The sequence below is a fragment of the Lissotriton helveticus genome, chromosome 1_2, assembly GCF_964261635.1.
Source record: "Lissotriton helveticus chromosome 1_2, aLisHel1.1, whole genome shotgun sequence".
Lineage (NCBI taxonomy): Eukaryota > Metazoa > Chordata > Amphibia > Caudata > Salamandridae > Lissotriton > Lissotriton helveticus.
In genome coordinates, this window is record NC_136058.1 from 427,594,181 (window position 1) to 427,622,024 (window position 27,844).

The window sequence follows — 27,844 nt, forward strand, 5'->3', positions numbered from 1 at the left end:
GCTGCCACGATTCTGCGCCTGTGCGGCACATTCCAATCGCGAGTGCGGTCATGACGGCCGGGAGCCGTCATCAGCACACGAGCACTGTGTGCCATGACGGATCCCGGCCGTCATCAGCATGAAAGGGGTTAAAAGTATAAATAATAAATATAATGTTAACAAAAATTATACATACATATATATAAAATATAATATGTTACTTAATATTAATAAATAATTATTATAATAAATTATAAAAATGCTAGAAACATATTAAAAATAATAAATACATATACATACATATACCAGTAAAATAAAAAATAAAATAATATATATATATATAATAATTTAAAATATTAAATATTTTTAATCTTTTACAATTACATTTGACACTACATTAACAGCAACAGTAGGGAAAATGTTGGATAGCGGAGGGGATAAAATTGCTATTCTCACTTCAGGGAGTGCAACAGTAGGGAAAGTGTTGGATAGCAGTGGGGATAAAATTACTATTTCCACTTCAGTGAGTGCAACAGTAGGAAAGTGTTGGATAGCGGAGGTGAATATTTTATTGTTCCCACTCCAGCAAGTAAAACAGTAGGGAAACTGTTGGATAGCCTAGGGGAATGATGTACTATTCCCAATTCAGGAAGAGCAACATTAGGGAAAGTGTTGGATGGCAAAGAGGCAAATATTACCATATCCACTCCAGAGAGTCCAACAGTAGAGAAAGTATTGGATAGCGGCAGGGAATAATTTACTATTCCCACTCCAGCAAGTACAACAGTAAGGAAAGTGTTAGATAGCGGAGGGGAATAATTTACTATTACCACTCCAGCAGGCAGAACTGTAGGGAAAGTGTTAGATAGCGGAGTGGAAAAAATTACTTTTCCCACTCCAAAGAGTGCAACAGGAGGGAAAGTGTTGGATAGCAGAGTGGATAAAATTTCTATTTCCACTGCAGCAAATGTTGGATAACGGAGGGGAATAATTTACTTTTCCCACTCCAGGGAGTGCAACAGTAGAGAAAGGGTGGGATCGTGGAGGGGTAACAATCACTATTCCCACTCCAGAGAGTGCAACAGTAGGGAAAGTGTTGGATAGTGGAGGGGAATAATGTACTATTCACACTCCAGCAAGAACAACAGTAGGGAAAGTGTTGGATAGCGGAGGGGAATAATTTACTATTCCCACTCCAGCAGGTAGAACTGTAGGGAAAGTGTTGGATAGCGGAGGGGAATAATTTACTATTCCCACTCCAGGGAGTGCAACAGAAAGTGTTGGATATCAGAGGGGTATATTTTAGTATTCACACTCCATCGAGTGCAACAGTTGTGAAAGTGTTGAATAGCGGAGGGGATAAAATTGCTATTTCCACTGCAGCAAATGTTGGATAACGGAGGGGAATAATTTACTTTTCCCACTCCAGGGAGTGCAACAGTAGAGAAAGGGTGGGATCGTGGAGGGGTAACAATCACTATTCCCACTCCAGAGAGTGCAACAGTAGGAAAAGTGTTGGATAGTGGAGGGGAATAATGTACTATTCACACTCCAGCAAAACCAACAGTAGGGAAAGTGTTGGATAGGGGAGGGGAATAATTTACTATTCCCACTCCAGCAGGTGCAACAGTAGAGAAAGTGTTGGATGTCGGAGGGGAATAATTTACTATTTCCACTCCAGGGAGTACAACATTAAGGAAAGTGTTGGATAGCAGAGTAGATAAAATTACTATTCCCACTCCAGCAAGTACAGCAGTAGAGAAAGTGTTGGATAGCGGACGGGAATAATTTACTATTCCCACTCCAGCAAGAACAACAGTAGGGAAAGTGTTGGATAGCAGAGTGGAATTATTTACTATTCCCACTCCAGGGAGTGCAACAGAAAGTGTTGGATATCAGAGGGGAATATTTTAGTATTCACACTCCATCGAGTGCAACAGTTTTGAAAGTGTTGAATAGCGGAGGGGATAAAATTGCTATTCCCACTCCAGCAAGTGCAACAGTAGGGTAAGTGTTGGATAACGGAGGTGAATAATTTACTATTCCAACTCAAGCGAAATATTTAAAGTTAATTAACAAATTTACTATTACCACTCCAGCAGGTAGAACTGTAGGGAAAGTGTTGGATAGCGGAGTTGAATATTTTACTATTCCCACTCCAGAGAGTCCAACAGTAGAGAAAGTATTGGATAGGGGCAGGGAATAATTTACTATTCCCACTCCAGCAAGTACAACAGTAAGGAAAGGGTTAGATAGCGGAGGGGAATAATTTACTATTACCACTCCAGCAGGTAGAACTGTAGGGAAAGTGTTGGATAGTGGAGTGGAAAAAATTACTTTTCCCTCTCCAAAGAGTGCAACAGGAGGGAAAGTGTTGGATAGCAGAGTGGATAAAATTTCTATTTCCACTGCAGCAAATGTTGGATAACGGAGGGGAATAATTTACTTTTCCCACTCCAGGGAGTGCAACAGTAGAGAAAGGGTGGGATCGTGGAGGGGTAACAATCACTATTCCCACTCCAGAGAGTGCAACAGTAGGGAAAGTGTTGGATAGTGGAGGGGAATAATGTACTATTCACACTCCAGCAAGAACAACAGGAGGGAAAGTGTTGGATAGCGGAGGGGAATAATTTACTATTCCCACTCCAGCAGGTAGAACTGTAGGGAAAGTGTTGGATAGCGGAGGGGAATAATTTACTATTCCCACTCCAGGAGGTGCAACAGTAGAGAAAGTGTTGGATGTCGGAGGGGAATAATTTACTATTTCCACTCCAGGGAGTACAACATTAAGGAAAGTGTTGGATAGCAGAGTAGATAAAATTACTATTCCCACTCCAGCAAGTACAGCAGTAGAGAAAGTGTTGGATAGCGGATGGGAATAATTTACTATTCCCACTCGAGCAAGAACAACAGTAGGGAAAGTGTTGGATAGCAGAGTGGAATTATTTACTATTCCCACTCCAGGGAGTGCAACAGAAAATGTTGGATATCAGAGGGGAATATTTTAGTATTCACACTCCATCGAGTGCAACAGTTGTGAAAGTGTTGAATAGCGGAGGGGATAAAATTGCTATTCCCACTCCAGCAAGTGCAACAGTAGGGTAAGTGTTGGATAACGGAGGTGAATAATTTACTATTCCAACTCAAGCGAAATATTTAAAGTTAATTAACAAATTTACTATTACCACTCCAGCAGGTAGAACTGTAGGGAAAGTGTCGGATAGCGGAGTGGAATATTTTACTATTCCCACTCCAAAGAGTGCAACAGTAGAGAAAGTGTTGGATAGTGGTGGGGTAACAATTACTATTACTACTCCAGAGAGTGCAACAGTAGGCAAAGTGTTGGATAGTGGAGGGGAATAATTTACTATTCCCACTCCAGCAGGTAGAACTGTAGGGAAAGTGTTGGATAGCGGAGGGGAATCATTTAGTATTCCCACTCCAGGGAGTGCAACAGTAGAGAAAGTGTTGGATATCGGAGGGGAATAAATGACCATTTCCACTCCAGGGAGTACAACATTAAGAAAAATTGGTGGATAGCAAAGGGGTAAATATTACTATACGTACTCCAGAGAGTGCAACAGTAGGGAAAGTATTGAATAGTGGAGGGGAATAATTTACTATTCTCACTCCAGCAAGTACAACAGTAAGGAAAGTGTTGGATAGCAGAGGGGAATAATTTACTATTACCACTGCAGCAGGTAGAACTGTAGGGAAAGTGTTGGATAGTGGAGTTGAATAATTTACTATTCCCACTCCAAGGAGTGCAACAGGAGGGAAAGTGTTGGATAGCAGAGTGGATAAAATTACTATTTCCACTCCTGCAAATGTTGGATAACAAAGGGGAATAATTTACTTTTCTCACTCCAGGGAGTGCAACAGTAGAGAAAGTGTTGGATAGTGGAGGGGTAACAATTACTATTCCCACTCCAGAGAGTGCAAAAGTAGGAAAAGTGTTGGATAGTGGAGTGGAATCATGTACTATTCCCACTCTGGCAAGTACAACAGTAGGGAAAGTGTTGGATAGCGGAGGGGAATAATTTACTATTCCCACTCCAGCAGGTAGAATTGTAGGGAAAGTGTTGGATAGCGGAGGGGAATAATTTACTATTCCCACTCCAGGGAGTGCAACAGTAGAGAAAGTGTTGGATATCTGAGGGGAATAATTTACTATTTCCACTCCAGGGAGTGCAACATTAAGGAAAGTGTTAGATAGCAGAGTAGATAAAATGACTATTCCCTCTCCATCAAGTACAGCAATAGGGAAAGTGTTGAATAGCGGAGGGGAATAATTTACGATTCCCACTCCAGCAAGTACAACAGTAGGGAAAGTGTTGAATATCGGAGGGGAATCATTTACAATTCCCACTCCAGCATGTAGATCTGTAGGGAAAGTGTTGAATAGTGGAGGGGAATAATTTACTATTCCCACTCCAGGGAGTGCAACAGTTGTGAAAGTGTTGAAGAAGAGGTGAATAATTTACTATTCCCACTAACGCAAAATATTTAAAATTAAGTAACAAATCATTAAATAATTAAAAAAATAACCTCCCACAAAACTGCCCTATAAAGGACACCATCAATAATGTGAAACATAACACTATTAACATAATGAATTCATAATTAAAATTAACAAACAATGTAAAAACAATCAATAATTAATTAAATCACACTATTAACACTATAAAACAACTTAAAGTAAATATTATAACACAAACATTTAACAAAATATTTTAAAATTAAATTACTCTGCAGCCTACTCCCCTATCAACCCATAACCCACTCTTAAAAAAAAGACACAAATAACATAATGAATAATTAATAAATAATTTGTAATGGCCAATTAATAAATAATTAACAATGAATTATACATCATAATTAACAGTATAACATTTTAAATACATAAATATAAAAAAATAAAAAATATAAATTAAATAATATTTATTTAATTATTTCCCACTCTACTCCCCTATAAACCCACAACCCACTCCTAAAAAAGAACACAATTAACACATTTACCAAGTAATTATTAGTAATTAACAATCAATTAACTATTTAATAATACATTATTTACCACAATTAACAATTTAAAATCTTAAATACTTAATTATTAAGTAATAAATAACCTGAATTAATTAATTTTAATTAAATTACGTCCCACGCTATTCCCCTATAAACCAACAACCTTCTCCTAAAAAACACAATTAAGATATTTACTAATTAATTATTAATAAATAACGATCAAATAATAACTATTTAATAATAGATTATTCACCACATTAACAATATAAAATCTTAAATACTTAATTATTAAGTAATACAAAATATTAGTTATTTAATTATAATTAAATTACTTCCCACCCTATTCCACTATAAACGCACAACCTGCTCCTAAAAAAATAACACAATTAAGATATTTACCATTAATTATTAATAATTAACAACCAATTAATAACTAATGAATAATAAATTATTATTATTTTTTTTTTTAAATATATCCTTTATTGGGTTCACAGGATAAAAGAAAACATGAATTGCACATTATACAGTATCATGCAGCTCGAGAACGTATACGTTGGTCTTGGAGCAAAGCACATAATACACTGTTACATCACATTGAATACAATGGTGGAATTATAGCTCAATCATGTCAGCCTCATTAGCATTAAGTAAAGGAAAAGCAAAAATAGAAATGATGGGGTGTGTGTGGGGTTGCCAAACTTGGAGGTGCGTGGTGTGTGGTGCGGTGGATGCATATCGATGCAATTGGGGGCTCAGAGGTGACATCGTAGCTGGCCCATGGTTGCTCTACCAGCTCGGGGAGGGCGGCGCGTCATCAGCGGTAGGTGTATGCTGCGGGTGGGGCGGGGGGGGGGCCGTCCTGCCGGTCAGGTAGGATTGACAGCAGCGGGACCACCATCAGCAGTGCCTGGTGGTGCGTGTCCGTCTCCGGGCTCTCTGCTTGGGGAGGTGTCGCCTGTGGGGGCTCCCGGCGTCTGGCATTCTCTATGGAAGGAGTTTAGCATCCCGTCCCATTGTGTCGCAATGGGGAACTGCCGCAGTCCTGCCTTCTCCTCATTGTGGAGGGAAATGCTTTCCGCTTTTGCCCAGTTGTCCAGGGAGGTGCTCCAGTGTTCTGTCATGGGTGGTTCTGCGCGTTTCCAGTGTTTGGTGATTAGTCTCTTGGCCGCGATAAGGCCAAGATCCCAAAAACGGGAGGGCACTTTGTTCTGTTTGGTCCTATGGTAGAGGCCTAAGAGGCATGCTTCCCATGTGTGAGGAATCGGCATTGCCGTGCTCCGCTCTAGTATCGGCAACACTGACCGCCAGTATGTTTGGATCTGCGGACATTGCCACAGCACGTGTAGAAGGTCCGCCCCCTCTAGTGCGCATCTCGGGCAACCTGCCGCGGCTCCTGGGAAGTATTGGTTGATCTTGTCTGGGGAGAGGTATGCTCTGTGTAGTATATAGAACTGGATCTGCTTGAAGCGTGCGTTGCGGGGAATGTTCTTGGGGCTTGCTAGTACCACCGCCCACTCCTTGTCCGTCCAGGCTTTCCCCCTGTCTACTGCCCACTTATCTTGCAATGGCTGTAAGGTGCGTTGTGTGTGTGTTAACAGTGCTTGGGTCAACCAGTGCACCACATGTATGCCATTCCCCATGATTTGAAGGTATTGTTTCAGTTGGTGTGTGGGAGGTTCTTCAGTGATGTTTCCCCACTTTTGTGTGAATGCTCTAAGTATGGAAGCGTGTTGTAAGAACTGTCCCGCCGGTACTCCCGTGTCGGTGGCGAGTGTCGCGAAAGGGAGCAGGGCGCCGTCAGTGAATAAATCCGCCATGGTTTCTATTCCCGAGCGCGTCCAGTGCTCCAGAGCTGTTTCCGTGACCACGGTCGTAGTCTTGGGGGTACCTAGGAGTGGGAGCACTTGGGCGTACGGTTTAGTGGCTTTGGTGAGCCGCAGGCATCGAGAGTAGCATTTTACAGCCACCGCTACATGTAGTTGGGTGTGCTTCCTAGCGCCCATCAGTGGGTGGAATAGTGAGTGTATCTGCAATGAGGATAGTGCATCCACAGCTGTGGCTGTGTCTTCCTGATGTCTGCCTGATAGCCAAGCCACTACCCATTGCAGTTGTGCCGCCAGGTAATAAAGTTCCAGGTTTGGGACCGCAAGGCCTCCATCGCTAACTGGAGTATACAATTTTGTCAGCGCTACTCTGAGTCTTCCCGTGCTCCAGATCAGTTCTCTTATCATGGTTTCTAGTTCCCTGGAGGTGCGGGCTGGGACGTATAGTGGAATGTTTGCAAAGTAATATAGGAGCCTGGGTAGGACAATAATTTTCGTTAATGTCACTCTGCTCGGCACATTAAATGGGAGAGTCTTCCAAAAGGCGATTTGGGTTCTTATAGATGTGATGGCTCGCGTCAGGTTTCCATCCAGGATATCTGGGGGATTTCTATATATATGTATTCCCAGGTATTTGAACGTGGTGTGGTGCCATGGCAACCTCTCACCGTTGATTCGGAGCTCAGGGTCTGGGGTGTTGGGAGCAAATGGGTACGCCTCCGATTTGGCCCAGTTGACCTTTAGGCCTGACATGATCTCGAATGTTCGGAAGATGTCCGAGAGTTCCAGTGGTAGGTGATTAAGATCTCTGATGTACAGGAGCAGATCGTCAGCGTATAGTGATATTATGTGTGTGCCATCTGCTAGTGGGATGCCCCATTGTGCGCCTCTGCTACGCAACATCTCAGCGAGAGGTTCCATCGCCAACAAGAAGAGAAATGGGGACAGCGGGCAGCACTGTCTGGTGCCCCTTCTGACTCTGATGGTATCAGACAACAGCCCGCCTGTGCGTATTCTCACCTCAGGTCTCTGGTACAGTAGTCCGACTAGCTCGATGTATTCATCGCCCAGGTCGAACTTATGCAGGACTGCCAGTAGATAGGGCCATTCCACTGAATCGAAAGCTTTTTCGAGGTCTAAAATTAAGCAGGCCGATCCCGGCCAGTTCTGGTTCGCGTATTCCTGCACTCGGAACAGCCTCCTTATATTTTGGGAGGTGCACCTTGTTGGGACAAAGCCGTTCTGGTCTTTATGCACCAGGGCAGGTACCAAGGTCGCCAGCCTCCGGGCTAGTGTTGATGCTAGGATCTTGTAGTCCGTATTCAACAGTGCCAGAGGCCTGTCCGAGCCAAGGAGCGTGCCATCCCTGCCCGGCTTAAGGAGAGACACCAACGTTGCCTCATTCATCGACTTGGGCAAGGACGAGTCCTCTAGTGCAGCCGAGTATGTTCTGAGGAGTTCAGGGATTAGGATATCCTAGTAGGCCTTGTAGTATTCAGGCGGCAGCCCATCCGTACCTGGGGCCTTGCCATTGGAGAGGGCGAAGATGGCGTCGCGCAACTCATCTGCCGTTAACGGCGAGCCAAGGTCGTCTCGTTGGTCATCAGTCAAGGTGGGGAGCGTTATCCCGTCCAGGTACGCAGTGATACCCGGCTGTGGATTCTGCAGCTGCGACCGATACAGTGCATCGTAATGCGTCACAAAGGCGTCATGGATTTTCGCCTGTGTATATACCACTGGGCCGTTGGCTGGACGTATCGCCGTTACTGGTGAAGTTCGATCTTCACGCTGTATTAACCAGGCTAACAGTTTGCCGGGTTTGTCGCCGTAGCGGTGTGTGCGGGCCGAGTGGGCAGCATAGTTAACATGTTTTAACCTATCCACTAATCTGTCATGTTCCGCCTGCACCTCCAGTAGTCTGGCGTTTGCGCCCTCAGTTTCTTCCTGTTCTCCTTGCATTAGGTCCGTTTCCAGGCACCTTAGGTCTGCCTCAATCTGTCGTCTAGAATGAGCCTGTGTGCCTAGACACTGTCCCCTGAGGACCACCTTGAATGCGTCCCATTCTAGTTGGGGTGTGGATGCCGTTCCATTATTGTCTTCGAAGTATTGCATCGTTTGAGCACCTGTGGAGCTCCTAAATGTACCATCTAATAATAGATCAGGTTGCAGCCTCCAAGTGGGTATCGGCGGCCGTGGTTGCTCCCATGCTAGTTCTATAAGGTGTGGATTGTGATCTGAGTGTGTGCGGCCCATGTAATGTGCACCCCTGACAAATGGTAGAGTCTCACTAGTGACCATGTATCTGTCTAGGCGTACGTGTAGGGCGTGTGCCCCCGAGTAGTATGAGTAGACTTTGGTGATGGGGTTACGGCTGCGCCACGCATCCTGCAAGTCCCATTGCGCTGACCAAGCCTGAAGGGCGTGTGCGGCATTTAGTGCCTGTGAGTTAGGTGGCGGGGGTGGGATCGGTCCAGGACAGGATCCAGAGTGCAGTTGTAGTCTCCTCCCAGCACCCACGGGGTGCCATGCCATGGTGCCAGTGTGTTCGACAGTTGTGTTAGGAAGTCCGTCAGTCCCGTATTGGGTGCATATACTGAGGCTAGTACCAGCGGGTTCCCGTCTAACCTGCCCTTGACTACCACATACCTCCCTCCGGGGTCTACATAAGATTCCAGTGCTGTCCATGGGGTGCCCGGTTTTACCCACACCAGCGTCCCTCTAGCGTAAGATGAGTAGTGCGTGGCATATAATTGTCCCCGCCATCTGCGCCGCAAGGTGTTGGTTTCCGACTCACAGAGGTGCGTCTCTTGCAAGAGAGCTATCTGTATGTGATGGCGTTTGAGGTATGAATAAATCTGGTATCGCCTAGATGGTGTGTGCATACCCCTCACATTCCATGTACATATTTTAATCGCAGACATTACAGTTCTTCAGCAGTTCTCCTTTCCCATCTCCCCGCCACACTCCCACGAGCCCCACAGTCCCCACCGTGCCAGTGATCCGCACAATGCTCATCAAGAGTGCATCCAGTCCAGCACACCACAGCATCAGAATGAAGGGGGGGGTAATAAACACGGCTAATGGAACGGTTAGCCATTGAACGTGATGAACATATAGAATACCAAAAGGTCGGAGGCCAAACGTGCTTCCGTCCATGCTCTCAAGGAGAGCAACAAAGTCTAACTCTAAGGCGGCTGCTATGCAGTGCGCACTATAGCAATAGTTCTTAAGTTAACAAAATCCTTCTATGAAGGCCTCCCGCCTTCCCAGGGGGCATATGTCAGTCCAGACCGTACTTGCAATGCAGAGGGTCGTTCATACATATATTAAACACCATACATTACGTGTCCTGGCTGGTTGGCTGCTTGGCAGGCGTTCCCTGGAACCGTGCGCCGACCGCGCACTAGCCTCTGTGCTGTCCCCAGGTCGCATATCCACTGAAAAGGAGTCAGGTGTGCTATCGGCTCCCAGGCCCCAGCCAGGGCCGGATGCGTCGCCCACGGGCATGAGATGTCCAGTTGTCCACTGCGTCGTAGTGCAATTTGATATTCTCCTCGTGGTCAGCATCACAGTCCTCAGTGAGCATCTCCAGGGCGTCGTATCCTATGACTTAATGAGCTGATGTAGTCCGCCGTCTGAGGCGTGACGTCCGGCCCGGCGCCCGAGGCCTGAGAGTCTGGCACCCCATAGATGGCCTCGTCGTCGCTGGGAAGATCACGCGTACTGCCTACAGCCGGTTCGCTCTGTGTAGGGGAGCGGCTTAGTTCCATCACTAGGCGGAGGGCATCCTGCTTCTCCTGTTGTGTAGCCTCCACCGGGGGGGGGGGTGTCCTCGCCGCTCCACTCGCGCCTGTCTGTGCTCTCTGTCAAGGTCGGCGTCTCCTCCGGCTTCCGCCAGTTTGGTGTCTACCAGTGGGATCCGCAGCTGCCCTGGGGGCCGTGTCTGTGCCACTGTCCAGCCATGCCTCCACTTCGTTTGGGTCAGTGAAGAAGTGTGTCTGTTCGCCGGCCACCACTCTTAGTTTTGCGGGAAACAACAAAGAATACTGTAGGCCTTGTTGTCGCAGACGCCGTTTCACTGCCAGGAAGGAGTGCCGTTGTCTCTGCACCTGTACTGTATAGTCCGGAAAGAACATCACCGACGCGTTCTCAATCGTCACCTCTTGGAGTTTGCGTGCCTCGCGTAGGATTGAGTCTCTGTCTCTATAGTTCAAGATGCGGATTAGCATGGGTCTCGGGTTAGAGCCTGTTGTCAAGGGCCTGGTAGGAACCCTGTGGGCACGTTCCACCATGAAGTGCGGCGAGAGTGATCCCTCCGGCAGTATATTTTTCAGCCATCGTTCCATGTGTTCCTCCGGATTCCTCCCTTCCCATTTCTCCGGAATACCGACCAATCGCACATTGTTTCTTCGTGCCCTGCCTTCCGCATCCTCGACCCTGTCTTCTAGGAATTCCACCCTGTTCAGTAGGTCCTGTATGTGTTTACTCGATTGTCCAACTTGGGGCGGAAGCTCCTCCATATTGCTTTCCAGGGACGTGGTGCGGTCCGCAAGTTTTTTGTGATCCGCCCGGAGGTGCATGAGGTCTATGGCCACGCTATCAATTTTGGTGGCTAGGGAAGTGCGAGTGAGTTGGATGGACTCCTCCAACCTTTCCATGGCCGCTAGCATGGTGTCAAGTTTGGCCGCTGTCTGGTCCTGATCGGCGGTCTTACCGGATTTGTCCATCTTGCCTTTGGAGTTTGCGCCTCCGGTTCCGGTCCGCACCCTGGTCCCGTTAGACATCAGTGCCCTGGCCCGCGTTCAGCCCCTGCAGCGAGATCTGCAGCGATTCGGCCCCTGGAGGGTGGGTCGGGGGTGTGAGGCCGTGGAGGAAAGGAGGCCGGGTTGGTGACTTTATAGTAGCGGCCAGTGAGTGGCCAGCAGTCAGTGCTTCCGCTCGTGTGCTGGCGAGTGGTAGTGCTCAGTGGCAGTTAGCCACTCGTTCCGGTCCGTGTGCGCGGTTTGGCCCCAGAGCTTTCTCTCCAGACTGGGAATTCTGTGCGCCGTCCGGGATTGCCGGCTGTCGATTGTCACTCTGGGGGCGCCTCGTCACTATTAGTGGTGTGGGCTGCGCTCACCTCGTGGTCTCGTTGCCGCTCTGTCCGGTCGGCCCCCTGCCGTGGGTATGCTTGCGGCCCGTCGTATGCAAGCAGTGGCCGGGTGGTCTATCTGCGGCTCCATATGTTGGCGTCGGCTCGTGGGTCGCGGACCAGGCCCTGGCCTTCCCTGCCACCCAAGTTGCTGTTGCTTACTCTCGCCGATTCCGCGTTGCGGGCGCCATGTTGTTTCCTGTCAGGGGTCCGGCTTCGGGTGCCTGTGCGTGCCGGTTCTGTGTGCACAGTATTGCCCCGGGGATCTCGCCCCAGATTGAGAGCGCTCTTGTTGGCCGATCTCGCGGTGCGTCGCTCGCTCCTCGGGTGACTTCGCGCCCCTTGCCGCTGCTGATGGCGTAGGTTTCGCGCGCTTCGTGCCGCCTTCGTCGTCTGGGTGTGTGGTCCTCGGCTGCGGTCGTCTGTGCCTGTGTGTGGTTCCCTCTCGTGGCCCCGTTCCCCTTGGTCACTCGAGCCGCTACCGCTCACCTCTTTCTTCCCTGCGGTGTTGGCTCCGTGGTGCTTGTTATCGCGGGTCCAGTTCCGGGCGTCCCCTCGTGTCCGGTCCGGGCCTCCGGTTCCAGCGTTCTCCTCCTCCGTCCCCTGCCCGTCGGGTTGGTCCCAGGTCTCACTTTATACCGGACACAGTGCCCACTCGTGGTCGGGGAAAAGCTCCAAATGTCCTGTCTGTAGGTGCTCTCGTCCCGCATGTGCCCGCTGTAGGCCGTACCTTCGGGCCTACCACTTCCGCCAGGGCCTCGGGGTGTCCTAGGTGTCTGCCGGGCCCGGAGGCGACGTGTGCGGCTGCGTCTCCTCAGGATGTCGCGGTGCGATTCAGCAGCACCGATCGCCGCCAAACTCGGACAGGTGCTGGGTCTTGGTGGGAGAGGTGTGGCGCCGCGGCCAGGGTGACTGACGCTGGAATCTGGGGATCAGGGTTCGATCCCCGGCTCCGGCGGCAGGTTAGCCCAGCACCATGTGACTCTGGGCAATAGCTCGCTTAATCTTCCCGACGGCCCCCAGCGCCTAGAGACCCTTACGGGTGATTGTGCGCTTTACAAATGTGGATTATTATTATTGGTGTGTGTTCACCGCGCCTGTGGTTTTAGGCCAGTTGAACAGGGTAATTTAACGAAGAACTACGCCGGGAAGGGGAGCTCGGCGCGGAGCTCTACCCGCAGGCGTCCATTCCAGTTGCGCGCGTAGCCACGCCCATGAATAATAAATTAATTATCACAATTCACAACATAAAATATTAAATACATAGGTATGAATTAAAAAAAATAATAATGAATTCATTATAATTAAAGTACTTCCCACCCTAGTCCCCTATAAACCCACAACCCGCTCCTAAAAAAAATAAGACAATTAAGATATTTAAAAAATAATTATTGATAATAAACAACCAAATAATAACTAGTTAATAATTATTGAATTACCACAATTAACAATATAAAATATTAAATACATAAATATTAATTGATCGACATTATTTATTAATTAATTATAATTAAATTACTTCCCACCCTATTCCCCTACAAAACCACACCCTGCTACGGAACAAAAAATGCAAAATGCAATTAAAATAAATTAATAACTTCTAAAAATTATTATTCAATTTATTATAATTAAATTACTTCCCACCCTATTCCCCTATAACCCCACAACCCGCTATGGAACTAAAACACAAAATGTACTTTAAAAAAAATTAATAACATTCTAAAAATTTAACAGATATATTAAAAAACAAATGCAATACTTACACAACAAAATAAAACACATACATGTAAAATACACACTAACGATATTTTTAACAACAATATTTTTGCTAATGATATTCATTACTTCGATATTTTGAAAAACCATATTACTTATCTTCAACTCGATATTCTTGACAACGATATTCTGAATGTCGATATTTTTGTAGTCAGAGATTTTAGAGTCGATATTTCTGCTACTCGATATTTCCAACTCGATATTATTTCTGTTCACCCACTACAATGGACACACAATGAACCATGATCACTTGCTGAAAAAGGTCTGAGTCACAATACAGCACACCTACAGGTTGAACAAGGTCTGAGTCAACATACAGCGCACCCACAGACTGAACAAAGTTTGAGTGAAGAGACAACGCACCACCTGGCTTAACAAGGTCTAAGTGCACATACAGCTTAGACACAGGCTGAACAAGGTCTGAGTGAACACACAGCACACGCACAGGCTGAACAAGGTCAGAGTGAACATACAGCGTACCCACAGGCTGAACAAGGTCTGAGTCAAAATACAGCACACCTACAGGTTGAACAATGTTTGAGTCAATATACAACCCACCCACAGGCTGAACAAGGTCTGAGTGAACATACAGCGCACCCACAGGCTGAACAAGGTCTGAGTGAACATTAGGCCTGGGCGGTAAATTCCGTTCCGTTTGCGGAATTTGAGTAATTTTGCGTTCCGCGGAGAACGCGAAATTGACCAAAATTGTGCATTCCGCGACTTCGCCGAATTTTTTGCTTGTTAGCGTTCTAAAATGCATGTTCACGAGATATTTTCCCCCGAGCACACAAACAGCGATGGTGAACAGTAAAAAAGCATCGCGAACAAGCAATCCCGCGTGTTCGCAGAATTTCTGCCTGTTCGCAGAGATTTTTTACCGTTTCACTGAGATTTGCGTAACGCGATTCCGCAAATTCCGCCCACCCCTAGTGAACATTCAGCACACATATAGGTTGAACAAGGTCTGAGTCAGCATACAGTGCACCCACAGGCTGAACAAGGTCTGAGTCAACATACAGCCCACACACAGTCTCAGAGAGCAGGTCCGAACATCTAAGCCTGCTTCTTCATAACCCCATCTTTCCATTTAGAGCCCATGAAACATACAAATTGAATCAATCTGGTTGACAAATGTCATGTTAAAGTCCTTGTACATAATTCTGCCCACCCTCCATAAATGAGTGAACCACTCTCAGAGTTACAGAAACCTTGCACTCTGAGCAACAGCATTTCATGTTCAAGCTGATGCAGCGTGCAAACGAATGCTGACAAACGGCAGCAACAAGGCATCAATGCATCCAATCCCTGCTCTTAAGGTGAACCAGGAGTGGAAGGGAGGTGACCCAGCCCAAAGGGCACTGAAGACAGGTGGAGGCAGCAGGGCACACGTCACCAACAACATGTGAGCCAAATGGCTGGTGGGCGATACCGGGGTCAGCAAGTCAGTGAGGGACATTCGAGATGGCAGGAACTCAAGGCACTACATTGTGAAGGAAACCAGGCAGCCTGTGAGCAAGTGAAAAAGATGCAGATTGGATGACGATTTGCAATCAGTGACCACTGCCCTGGAAGGGCAAGGAGTGAAGCAATGCTGTGTACGATGGGTGGGCACCCATTCCGTGGTCCATGGCCGGCAACAGTGACTGGAAGGCAGCACGGCTTCTCAGCACAGGAACGTGCAGGCATATGAGTGGACAGAGAATCTGTACAAGGGCACACTGGTCATGCTAATATGGGTGAATGTATGTATGTATATGGTATTACTATAGCACAAACCCAGCCGAGAGACAACGGAGCACTGTATATGGTCAAAGACAAGCATAAAGTTAAGACTTGATAGGAGACTATCTGGTTTGTGGACGGTTAATGCACTAGTGATGTAGGGTTCTTTAACGAGATGCGCCTTCAACTCTTTCATAAATTGGAGCAGCTTTGGTGCGTCCTGACGGATACGAGGAGGCTGTTCGGATGTGCACTGCTCACCTCTCATCTTTTAGATGAACCTGGTGAAATCTTTTGAGACGGAACATATTTTTGATGGAGAGATGTTTGTTTGCAGGGCGATCTCACTGATTTGGGGCCGATTAGAGCACTCGAGGGCAGTCATGGGGGATAAGATATTGGGGTGCTCCTGACATTCTGACAGGTGAGGTCAGGGAATGTACCTGAGAGCTTTGCTTCTGTGCAGCCTCAGCACCGATGGGACTGCACTCGATGGAGAGACTAACAGGAAGCGTTCAGTATCCACCAGCAGGAAAGGTCCTATTCTGTCTGTCAGTTCTCTTGACAGGTGAGCATGTAATAACTGGATCCGGGGAACCCTTTGGTCAAGAGGGTGGGTGGGGGCGCTCACTGGTTTCATATGGACTGAAGGAGGGGCAAAATGAGCAACATTTCAAGGAAGCATTACCAGATAGTATATCATGCAGAGTCAGGACAGGGCTCACCGTCTACCCCTTCAGTCCAGGTTTCACCCCAGCAGAGTACAAGCCTCATCTCTGCTCTGTATCAGCTGGATAGGCCTCACCTCTTCTACAGCCCCCCGGACAGGCTCCATCTCCTCTGCAACCTCCAAGCACAGGACAGCCCTCACCTCCAACTCACGCCAAACACAGGACAGGCCTCACCTCCTCTGCATCCCTTGGACAGGATTCACCTCCTCAGCACCTGGTACTGGCAAGTTAAACGTGAACATCGGCCAGCTACAATTCGAAGAAGTATGGATTAATGCTCTTGATCAACGTAGATATTTCACCAAGCGCAAGTGAGAAAAGGCTCAAGTTTGATCACCTGCTCCGGATCATGTGTAACCTATTAAGTGAGTATGAATGTCTGACAACTGGTGATTACAACACAAACCTCTTTCAAGACTCTCCAGACGAGCTTGATGCAATAAGTCCTCCCATTATGGAACAAACAAAGCCTACCAGCAACAAATACAGTAAACTTTGTGAATACATGGTACCACAGTTCAACATTCTGGGCTATATAACTTTGAATGGTCGTTTCCCCATGGACAACCCTCCAAACTGGTCAAGAACAAATGGCTGCACTTATTCTATAGACTAAACAATATGCAATAAGGTGATGCTCCCACTGATCGAAAATAAATTGCACCATCGCTGCACGAGGTGATCGCGACCATCGAAACCAAGTAATCACCTTGTCACTTAGTATAGCTCGGCATGCCAAGTCTAGCAACAAAAGGAATTTTTACAGAGAACCTTAAAAAGTTAAAATGGTCAGATCCTTTGATAGCAACAATAATGACAGCATGCCGAGCCCAGTTAGCAACAAGGAGCCTTGATGACACCCCGCTCTCTACATCATGGGTGTTCTTTTCTAGCCAACTGCTTGAAAAAAAATGTGCACTCCTCACAAAAAACAAAAAGATGCAACTCAACCACTACATCTGCTGAAATAAGGAAATTAAAAAATCTACGTAACTCAGAATCGAGACATGTACGGAGGTGCCAGGGGAAGGACCAACTAATTAACATCTATAAACAAGCCCAAAAAGTACTCGGGCAAGCAATACTCCTAGAGACACAAAAACGCTCTGACCAGTTCTGGTTAAAATTGGTTAATGCGAGTAAAAACCATAACTCAAAGACCTTTTGGTTCCTTGTGAACAGGAGAACAAACAGTGAAGGAAGTCAAAGTAGCGCTAATATCCGCAAAGAAGAATGGGCAACCTTTCTAACAGCCCACTTCAAAGTGTCTGATAAGGAAGCAGGCCTATTGACAAAACCCTTAAAATTGGTTCCTCCAATCAACCTAAGTCAACTACAGCTTTTCCCTGGCACAACACTCAGCGGGACATCAGAGCAACCCATAGACATGGCCACTTGGATGCCACTAGCAACTGGTACTAAATCCTTGCACCAGTGGGCAGTGCCCTTCCAACAGGCATCAAAAGCATCAGATGCTCTGACTACTAGAACAGCACATATTATAATTAAAAGCCGCTCAGACAGGGCTCCCGGGTGAAATGGCGTTCCACAGGCACTGTACAAGCAGGGTACTGACGTCTGGGCCAAACGCCTGGCACCCCTTTTCGGTTATTGTTGGAGTAACCATCTAATACTTGAGTTCTGGAGTCGAGCCATCATACAGCGAATTTATAAAGGTGGCCTGAGATCTGATCCGAGAACTTACAGAATGATTGCACTTTTAGTAGTCGAATGCAAATACTATGCAGGTCTGTTGCTTCAAGATCTGTCACTGTGGCAAAAAACACCTCATACCCTTCAACCAGGCGAGATTTGAGGCAAAATCAGGAAACAACGTGCTTGCGATATCAGTCCTGTTCGACAAAGCTGCGGCTTCAAAAATGCTAATTCACTAATGCCTTGTTGATTTCAAAGCAGTTTTCGAACATGTGCCTGGGGGTCAATTATCCAGTTACAATGAATACGTGGTTCCGTATAAACTGGGTGACGGTTCCCACATCTCCAGAAAAATACAAACAACACGTGGAGTAAAACAAGGTTGTGTGTTGGTGCCTCTCCTTTTCAACCTCTTTATCTCAGATCTATCAGAGCCATTTGAAGATATGAACTCCCACCCTCAAAACTTGGGTGAACCGGGGTCGGTAACCCTTTGTACGCAGATGACCTTGCCCTGTTCAGCCACACCAGGGTCGGCTTGGAGACGCTGCTTGATCACTTGTTCTTTTGCACCACCACAAATGATTTGGAATTAAATCAAGCCATCCTTACATCCATGAACCCAGTTAACCAGATGCTTAACATCCGGTTCACCAGGTTTGTTACAAGAGAAGCAAAAAGGCTTACTCAATTTGAGAGCCGATGAGTCAATAATTATCAACCAGCACTGGGCCACTCCAAGACCATAAAAATGCCAATTTAAACAATTTCCCATACCCTTGAAGTTGATCTGTACAATGTAAGTGGGGTTGTTAGGTGTTTAGTAAAGACGAGAGCCTAGCTCCCTTCTTTTCATAATGAGTTAAAATTTAACAAACGATTAGTGTCTTTTGACTGTAACATAATTGAAGTGGTCTTTGGTTCAGAACTCACCGTGTGACGCAGCCCCACTTGAAGTAAAATGAACTCAGAGGGCCCACAAGATTTGAATAGGTGCTGACTAGGTTTTATGCAATGATTATTGTTGAATATCATAAGTTTCTACTATCTGCTATCACACATCACACCTTTATTGGCCCAAGGGCCGCAACTATGTAGCATGAATTCAGAAATTAGAGAACCTCTTTTTTATTCTTTTTATTGTGTGCAAACATCTTAACCATCAATAGATATATGCTTTAGTATCTGTACGTCATTATTGTACAGATTTTTACTAATCAAACAAAAAAGTAATCTATCTATCCGCTGCACATCTATCCGGACGTACCTCACCTTCTCCTCATCCCTATCTGGGCAGCCTTAACCTCCTCTGCAACCCCAAGCACAGGACAGGCCTCTCCTCCACTGCACCGCCCCCCCTGGACAGGCCTCACCTCTACTGCACCCCAAGTCAGGGCAGGCAGCGTTACTGCAACACCTGCACAGGCTTCAACCTCTCTGCAACCCTTTTGGACAGGCCTCACCTCCTCTGTACCCCCATGGAAAGGCCTCGCCTCCTCAGCACAGGACAGGCATCACCTCACCTGCACCCCCCACCCCCCTGTACAGGACAGGCCTCACCTCTTCTGCACCCCCTCAACAGGCATCTGCACTCACCCCCAGACAGGCTTTACCTGCTCTGCATTCCAGGACAGGCCTCACCACGGGGACAGGCCTCACCTCGGGGACAGGCTGCACCTCCTCTGCACCCCGGGACAGGCATCACAGCCTCTGCACGCCCTGGACAGGCCTCGCTTCCTCTGTACCTCGTGGACAGGCCATGCCTCCTCTCCCCTCCCCATGGACAGGCCTTGCCTCCTCAGCACAGGACTTGCCTCACCTCCTCTGTACCCCCCCCCCCACTCCCAAGTATAGGCCAGGTCTCACCTCCCCTGTGCCCACCTGGACAAGCCTCACATCCACAGCACCCCAACTAGTGAGGAAAGGACTCACCACCTTTGCACCCCGGGACATGTCTCACCTCCTCTGTGCCCCATGGACAGGCCTCACCTCCTCTGCACCCCCTGGACAGGCCTCATCTCCTCTGCACACCTGGACAGGCCTCACCTCCTCTGCACCCCTGGACAGGCCTCTTCGCCTCTGCACCCCTGGACAGACCTCACCTCCTCACCTCCTCTGCTCCCATGGACAGGCCTCACCTCCTCTGCACCCCTGGACAGGCCTCATCTCCTCTGCACCCCTGGACAGGCCTCACCTCCTCTGCACCCCTGGACAGGCCTCACCTCCTCTGCACCCCTAGACAGGCCTCTTCCCCTCTGCACCCCTGGACAGACCTCACCTCCTCTGCACCCCTCTGGACAGGCCTCAGCTCCTCTGCACCCCTGGACAGGCCTCACCTCCTCTGCACCCCTCTGGACAGGCCTCAGCTCCTCTGCACCCCTGGACAGGCCTCTCCTCCTCTCCTCCTCTGGACAGGCCTCACCTCCTCTCCTTCTCTGGACAGGCCTCTTCTCCTCTGTACCCCTGGACAGGCCTCACCTCCTCTGACCCTCCTCTGGACAGGCCTCTCGGTGAAGGATTCTTATTAAGGACAGAGGAGCCCAGAGTTCATTCCACCCCATACAGCGCCTCTGACTCCGCCCTGAGCCTCGGGGTGTTATGCACAGGCCCCGAAGAGAGACACTGCTCCCCTGGACAGGCCTTTTCTCCTCTGCCCCTCCCCTGGACAGACCTCTCCCCCTCCGTTCCCCACTCAGGCTCAGCAGCAGGAGGAAGAGCTGAGCTCTCCTGACCTGACCATGAAAGCCAGGGGGGGTGGATTCTGATCCATGGATTAATAAATTGCAGCCAAGTGAGTTGGCAGCTCTCCTACCTGAGCAGAAACCTGTCCATGCTCTCTCCTCCTCCTGGGGGGCAGATCTGGGGTCTGAGGGGGGGCAGAGGCAGATCTGGGGTCTGAGGGGGGGGGGGGGGCAGGGGCAGATCTGGGGTCTGAGGGGGGTCTGTAGATGGAGGTAACTGCCCAACAGACAGGGCTCTTTCCTCCTCTGGAGCAGGCTGCACACACAAGGAGAGACAGGAAGGGTTGTCACCGCTGCTGGTGCTGTCTCTGCCGCCGCTGACCCGGAAGAGGAAACCCTTCTCCCTTCCACCTGATGTACAGCTCAGTGGATTCATCAGCAGGTGAGGAACGCCCTCTGGTGGCCGTTGACGGAACCGCCGCCTCCAGGTTCCAGGAGTGAATACATTTCACACAAACAAGCCTTTATACATGCAAAGACCTGGGATTTCAGATGTCACAGACGTGAATGTTTTTAAGGGTCAGACAGTTCAAGTACAGGCCTCACACTTGGCTGCTGCTGTGGAAAAGTATTTATAGCTTCACTTCAGATGAGCATCTTCCAAACACTGACGTAAAGGACTAAAGAGTATTTACAGAACGGTGACAACTGGAAGTGACAGTCTGTATTTCAATGAATTTATCTGTATTTCAATGAATATATCTGTATTTCAATGAATATATGGGTATATGGGTCAATTTTGCAGTGAAACTGGACAGCTTATATATATTTTTAAATAACTTATTTGCAGGTTTTTCAAATCCACAGCGTGTTACACAGGAAAGTAAACAGAGGAAAATACCATGGAGTTTTAAACACCAGATCAAATAAAATTTGGCATAGGTGTCAAAGCGACAATTAAAAGAACAGTTTATTTTCAATTTTCCTTTGTCTGTCGCTTATTCCTTATATTTGATACAGTTTTATATCCTCGAACAAGACTGAGATGGATGCTCTAATTAGGTTTTGAGTTTCTGATTTAAGAGCACAACTGTCTTCTAAATTATTAAGATAGAGGCCTCTTCCAGGCTTTGTTGTTTTGTTTACAGTAACCACCTCCCTCTCTCAACAAAGATTCACTGACAAAAAAAGCAATTTATCTTTGAAGCAATTAATTCTTAAGATAGAGATATCAAGTATTAACCAGAATTTTCTCGCACAGTTTGCATTGTATCGTGAGTGTTACTGGTTTGAAGAACAGCGGAGGGGCATTTCATTACAAAATATTGTACTCCTTCATATAAGCCCCTAGATCATAGTACACTGGTCATCAGTACACCGTTGATTAGTGAGTGCATCAACTCTTTGTAGCATTGTCATGCAAGCAACCTTGAATGCCTCGACAGCGACATTAGTTTGGACGTGTATACATCATAGCCCTCAAGCCTCACTCATCATGAGTGACACTCACACATTTGGAAGTCAGTCTGAAGTCTCACTCAAACCTGGCCCATTCTTCCACACTATGGGGATAAACTAGAACTTCACACATGACTATTCGGCACAGAGCAGACCCTCTGTCCCACATTTTGTTGGCAAAACCTTTCTCATATTTCCCCATGAGTACTAACACAGTTCAGTAGAATGTTACATTGAATGTCTATTTTAGTGAGACTTGGATGTTAATGTTATCACTTTACATGTGTTCTGATCATGTCTTTAAAATCGGTAATGTCTCTTCCTTTGGAATTGTCAAAGTCAAATGTTAAGTGACACCACTCCCTGTGTCTTATTTAAATACCTCAATTCTCTATTGATTTTTCATATACAATGAGCATATAACAGGTATGAAAGTTTATCGATTCAGCAGAGTCCAAGATACTGTGTAAACTAGAACTTGTGAGAAGACATTTGTTAGACCTGTCAGCCCTAGGGTGGTCTTTCCCTGTATTTTTTGCCCTTGCCTCATTTTTCACACCTACTTTTTGTTGGCTTTAGGACTCTGGGCACCCTCCCATTGCTAATCAATGCCAGGGTGCAGGTGCTCTCTTCACCCAACATGGCTGCCACTGACCCCTGCTACTGCAGCGTGGTCTGGATAGGCGCACTCTAGTAGCCAGGAGCTGGCTGGAACCCTTAAACAATGTTGCCATACCAGCCTGCCAGCCTGCCCATAGCTAGAATGAGGGAAGCTCCTGGAACCTTCCAGAATAGGGGAGGCACCAACTGCCACTGCCAACTGCCAACTGACACTATATAAGGAAAAGGAGGGAAACTTTCTAGTCAGTTGGGGCATCACTGACCTGGGGAACCCACGCAGGCGTTTTAGGCGGGAGGGCCTAGTGAGGAACCTATGCTACTGGGAGTGACAGGATTTAGGTGCTGCCTCTTAAGCTGGGTGAGGTGTCCCAAGCTAGCCCCCTGATCTGGCCCAGTGGTAGGGAACCCCAGGGCCCATCTGCAGTGACTGAGGAGAAATTCTTCAGGCCCTCAACTCATTCCCCCCCTCTTCTGCAACTTCAAGAAACAAGCAACCAAGGGCGCAGAATCATCCAAGCGCCAAGAAACCTACTTCATGAGACAAGGTACTGGACTGAGCTGCCCTGCGCATCCCCTGCCTTCAGCTGGGCCTTCCTGTCTCCCCCTGACTAAACTGTGTGGAAAGCGCTATATTCTGCTTCCCCTGTACAGCGCTGTATTTAAGACTGCCTGCCCTGAGCTAACTGTGCCCCCGTGGTTCAAGCGCTGTGATCCTGAGGCGCTTCTCGCCTCAAGAAGCATCCTGCCCTGTGAGGCGCCGCAGTTGCCCCCACGCGCTCACCTGCATCGGTGTAAAGCGCTGTGACTAGCCCAGAGGTGCCTGAGGGGACCGAGTCACCATCGCGGCATCGGCGCCGCCTTCGCGACACCTCCGAGGTGCCTCCGGCCTGTCCTGTGGCCGGCTGCCTTTGCGCGGTGTCCAGCGCTGAGATTACCCCCCTCGGCGGCCCCCGTACGCCAGGAGAGGGCCGCCGCCTTAAGTGAGCCGGGCCGCGGTAGGCCCGAAGTCAGTGCGCACCCCACGTGACAGGGGAGCTCCTTCGTCCCGCCCCCGAGGGCCGTGCTACCATTGGTTCAGGAGGTCGGTAGGCTGGGAGAGGCCCGAGGTCGCCCCTCCCCCGGGGTGCTCTGAGACTGGGCCCTGTTGGCCCCTTTCCCCCTGCAACTGTGCCTCAAGAGACAGTATTTACAAGCCTGAAGTGTTCAGCGTGCACCGTATCTACAAGCCTGAAGTGTTTAGCGTGCACAGTATTTACAAGCCTGAAGTGTTTAGCGTGCACCATATTTACAAGTCTGAAATGTTTAGCGTGCACCATATTTACAAGCCTGAAATGCTATAAGTGCACTGTATCCACAAGCCTGATTTGCTCCTAGTGCACCATATGTACAAGCCGGAAATGAGAGGGAGATTCACTTCACTGTACTGAATTTTCTTGCAGAGGTGGGCTTCCATAGTAGTCTGATGATCTGATCTAGGTCGCAGCCGACCTGTATTCACAAGAAGAAAGGCTTGTCACAAATAAGTAAAGGTTGTGTTCTTTGGAGTTCCTTGTTGGATTGATAAGTACTTGCCGATATGTTGTATTACCTGTAAGGAAAAGCGTCCATGAGAGGTTTTGATGTGATATTTAAACGCATTACTATAGTCGCTTCTTGTAGGATCCTCCAGGTTAATACAGTTACCCCGTTGCCTGTCAGAGAGTTTGATACGATAGGCGGGGTCAGCTAGTGTTTCACTGCTAGATGAACTGGTTATTAATCTAATGAAATGTTCACCCATTTATAGGAAATGTAACTGGAACGTGATTCATGAAATGTCTCAATGTAATGCTGATGAATTAATAATGCAACGCTCTATTTGAAAGCTTATATAAAAGATATTGATTCTTTCAAATACAACTTCTGGTGTGGTCTCCATTATTGCGCCACTGTGTCTTACATTGGATGTGTGCGTTAAGTAGCTGCTTTACACACAAGCCCCTGGCTGCCTTCCAGCTCGAGCCATGCTACCCCCTGGAGAACTGGCGGTCCCAGTTCTTACATTGGTGCCGAGCGGTGGGATCCAGGACCTGTAGCTACTTAACACCCTCCAGTGAGACAGGGTGTGCTGCAATTAATTGGACACCTATCGTGCTTCAAGTAAACCCAATTGCTCACCACTGTCTAGCCTGCAGCAAAGTGTGTTGAACCAGTATTGTTGCCCACATCCTAGAATTTTTCTTCCAGGTTATCTAGGTCCTCACCTGATAAAATGGAGTTACAGCTGGCTGACCTTGATAAGTACACGGCAGCGCAGTTAAGGGAGTTTTGTCAGGGAATGGGGGTGCCTGTGGGGACGAGAGCTGTAAAAGAAGAACTCCGTACCGCCTTAAGGGCATGGGTAGGGGCCCACCCAGAGGAAGAAGAGGATGGGGAACAGGTCACACACGGGGAGGTGGATACTCAGGAAGACCCAGGTCTGCTCAACATTGACGTGTCAGATAATGTGTTGCCAGGACCACGTTCCAGGGCAGGGAGCAATGTATCTAGGGAGAGTGTGTCACCGCAGTAGTACGAAGACAGGAGGGAGGAGAGGCGATTGAAGTGGGAACTTGCTAGATTAGAGCACGAGAAGGAGAGAGAAAGGGAAGATAGGCAGTTTGCTTTGGAGGAAAAGAAGCTAGCGCACGAGCTGCGGCTCAAGGAAATGGAGCTACAAGCATTGCAGTTGAGTGCGCCAGGAAGTCCTAATGGTGGCAGCGGACCAGAGGCTCAGCAGGAGCCCAGATTCTGGTTACCCAAGGAGGTGATAGCGAGCTACACCAAGGGGGATGACATTGCCAGGTGGTTGGAGGCCTATGATGTGGCCTTGACTGCCCATAGGGTGCCTGAGAAACATTGGAGAGGTGGTTTGTACCGGTATATACCTCCTGATGTCAGGGACTCACTCCTGTATTTGGAGAAGGCAGACCAGTTTAGGTATTCCCCCATGAAGGAGGCGCTTATCGGACATTTTGGCCTCACCCCTGAAAGGTATCGCCAGAGGTTTCGTGGCAGCCATAAGCTGTCCACGCAGAATTGGGTGGATTTTTTTGAGTATGCCCGAAAGGCTCTGGATGGTTGGGTGCGTGGCAGCAAGGTGCGTGATTTTGAGAGTCTGTATAACCTTTTTTTGAGAGAGCACCTCTTGGATAAGTGTTTTCCGGAGTTGCGCCAACATTTGGTGGACCGCAAGCTTACTGATTCCCGTGAGCTCGCGGAGGAGGCGGATATTTGGGTTAGCACCCGGGTGTCACACCGCAAGCTTACTGATTCCCGTGAGCTCGCGGAGGAGGCGGATATTTGGGTTAGCACCCGGGTGTCACACAAGGGTCCCGGGGGAGATGGCCCGAAAGGTGGACAGGGCGCCCCTCAGAAGAAAGAGGCTGGTGATAAAAGAACCGAGTTCTCACGAGGCCCACAAACTAGACAGTTTGGGAAAGGAGTAGTTACCCCACCTCAGAACCGTTCCCCAAAACCCACTTACCCTGACAAGAGTCAGCAGCCAAAAGTGGTCCGGTGCTATGAGTGCGGAGAGGTCGGACACTACAAGGGAGATTCCCAGTGTCGCAAACGACCCCCAGCCCCCACTGGTGGCAAGAGTCCCGGGGTGGCTAGTATAGCGCTTGGGTTGGAGCTGCCCCTAGATAGGGAAGGGGAGTGGACAGGCTTGACCCTGGTTTCACTTGGAGATAAGGAGATGGTCCCAGTGACGCCCTTACCCTCGAATACTGCTAAGTACCAGCAGAGAGTGAAGGTCAATGGGGAGGAGGTGGACGCTCTGAGGGACACAGGAGCCAGCATGACCACTGTAGTGCGGCGGCTGGTGTCCCCTGATCAGGTTGTTCCTGATGTGTACCATCCGGCCGTATTGGCTGACGGCAGAATGAGCTACTATCCCGTGGCTCAAGTTCCCTTTGAATGGGGAGGAGTGTCAGGCCCGTTGAGAGTTGCGATCAGCCCTGCCTTGCCTGTGGACTGTCTGCTTGGTAATGACCTCGAACATACCGCCTGGAAGGAAGTGGAGTTTAAAGCCCACACTGAGATGCTGGGATTACCAGGGTGGACGTGCGTAGTCACGCGGTCCACGGCTGCCCGGCAAGAAGCTCAACCCGGGTTGGAGCCTCAGACAACGGCCCAACCCACTGTCGGTCCAGAGAAGATTGTTGTGGAGGACACACCCCGTGTGACGGATGGGGAGCCCGCAGAGGTAACCCCGGAGTCCGTGGAGGTGGATGTCGTTCCCGTGGGGGATTTGCCAACCCTTGCCGAGTGGCATGTGGAAGGAGGTCCTACCCGGGAGGAATTTTGTCGGGCGCAAAAGGAATGCCCTACGCTTGAAGGCATGCGGCGACAGGCCGAAGCCCAAGCGGTGAACAAGGAGACCGGCAGCTATCACGTGTATTGGGAGGATGGCCTCCTGTACAGTGAGCCAAGGGTTCCGGTGCATGGATCTTCGAGGGCCTTAGTGGTCCCCCCGTGCTACCGAGCCTTTTAGATGGAGCTGGCGCATGAGATACCTCTAGCCGGACACCTGAGCCAGGACAAGACCTTTGCAAGGCTTGTCCCTCATTTTTATTGGCCTAGGATGAGAGTTGCCTCTGACACTTATTGCAAGACCTGCAAGACTTGCCAGGGCAGTGGCAAGACTGGGACCAAATTGAAGGCCCCATTGGAACCACTCCCAGTGGTCGGGACCACTTTCGAGCGAGTCGGTATTGACATTGTTGGGCCATTGGACCCTCCGACCTCTGCGGGACATCGGTTCATTCTGGTGTTAGTGGACCACGCCACACGGTACCCGGAGGCCATCCCTCTGAGGACCGCTACTGCACCTGTGGTGGCGCGGGCCCTGATGGGGATTTTCACCCGAGTGGGATTCCCCAAGGTCGTGGTGTCGGACAGGGGCACAAATTTCATGTCGGCCTACATGCAGGCCATGTGGAAGGAGTGCTGGGTGACCTATCGGTTCTCCACTCCTTACCACCCCCAGACTAACAGGCTCGTGGAGCGCTTCAACAAGACCATGAAGGGAATGATCCGGAGTCTGCCAGAAGACCTGAGGCGGAAATGGGACATCCTCCTCCCTTGCTTGCTGTTCTCGTATTGCGAGGTACCCCAGAAGGGAGTCGGGTTCGGCCCCTTCGAATTGCTCTATGGTCACCCCGTTAGGGGACCCCTTAGTCTGGTCAATGAGAGTTGGGAGAAGACTTCGAAGAAGCT

The 27,844-nt window shown here is 48.7% G+C and overlaps 1 protein-coding gene across 2 annotated transcripts in view; it reads right to left on the bottom strand.

Moving 5' to 3' along the window:
- Positions 1–27,844, bottom strand: part of LOC144807578 (uncharacterized) — a 436,944-nt gene that overhangs the window by 213,719 nt on the left and 195,381 nt on the right. The window lies entirely within an intron of this gene.